At 39.8% G+C, this 806-nt stretch overlaps 1 non-coding gene across 1 annotated transcript; it reads right to left on the reverse strand.

Moving 5' to 3' along the window:
• Positions 1-212: 212 nt before the first annotated feature.
• Positions 213-331, reverse strand: LOC138362140 (5S ribosomal RNA). The gene has a single exon (XR_011227436.1). It is a non-coding gene; the product is annotated as a 5S ribosomal RNA (ribosomal RNA).
• Positions 332-806: the final 475 nt, after the last annotated feature.

Consider the following 806-nt stretch of genomic DNA (forward strand, 5'->3'; position numbering starts at 1 on the left):
CTATATATATATACAACATGTTTTGTTTTGGTTGTTCGTTTTTGTATAAAGCCTCACACAATATCTATATTAAGCGAGTTTGTTTTAAACATGACATACATATTAATTCATTTTACCAGGCCTTATTCCACACAACTCCGTGAATTTCCCGTGGAGCCAGCCATTCAAACAAAAACAAACGAAACAAAACAAAACAAAACAAAAAACATTATTGCCAACAGCATTTGGTGTTCCCAGGCGGTCACCCATCCAAGTACTAACCAAACCCAACGTTGCTTAACTTCGCTGATCGGACGAGAAGCGGTGTTCTCAACGTGGTATGGCCGTTGGCATGAGACTGCCTACACATTGTGGCTAATAACCAACTCTTTTTTTAAGTCATCGCGGCAGGATACGGACCTGCTTGTGGTGTCTTAATGGTAATTGTATCCTAACATATTTTTGTCTCCTTGGCATGGATATTTAACATCGTTTATTCAGTCTTGGGTTTATGTTCTTTCGCCATTTACAGACATTTTACATCTACCTACTTCCTCAGCCTGCCCTGCCAATTTCTAATGAATTTGTGGATTTTCTTTTGTAATACAAACATGTGTGTGCTCATCTGCTCTTCAGTTTTTATGATATTTGTCTCATCTGTCCTGCTTTATGATACTTTTACAAAGAACATGAACAAATGCTTCTATTTTAGAGAAGATATGGGATCCAGGTTTCGGAGCCGTAAAACCAACCGTCGTGATTGGTGGACGAGTTGCCAGGTTGCAGCTTCTGTACCGTGCCGGCACATAAATAGGTTCGGCTCAAGC

This window comes from Procambarus clarkii, unplaced genomic scaffold, assembly GCF_040958095.1.
Source record: "Procambarus clarkii isolate CNS0578487 unplaced genomic scaffold, FALCON_Pclarkii_2.0 HiC_scaffold_1303, whole genome shotgun sequence".
Lineage (NCBI taxonomy): Eukaryota > Metazoa > Arthropoda > Malacostraca > Decapoda > Cambaridae > Procambarus > Procambarus clarkii.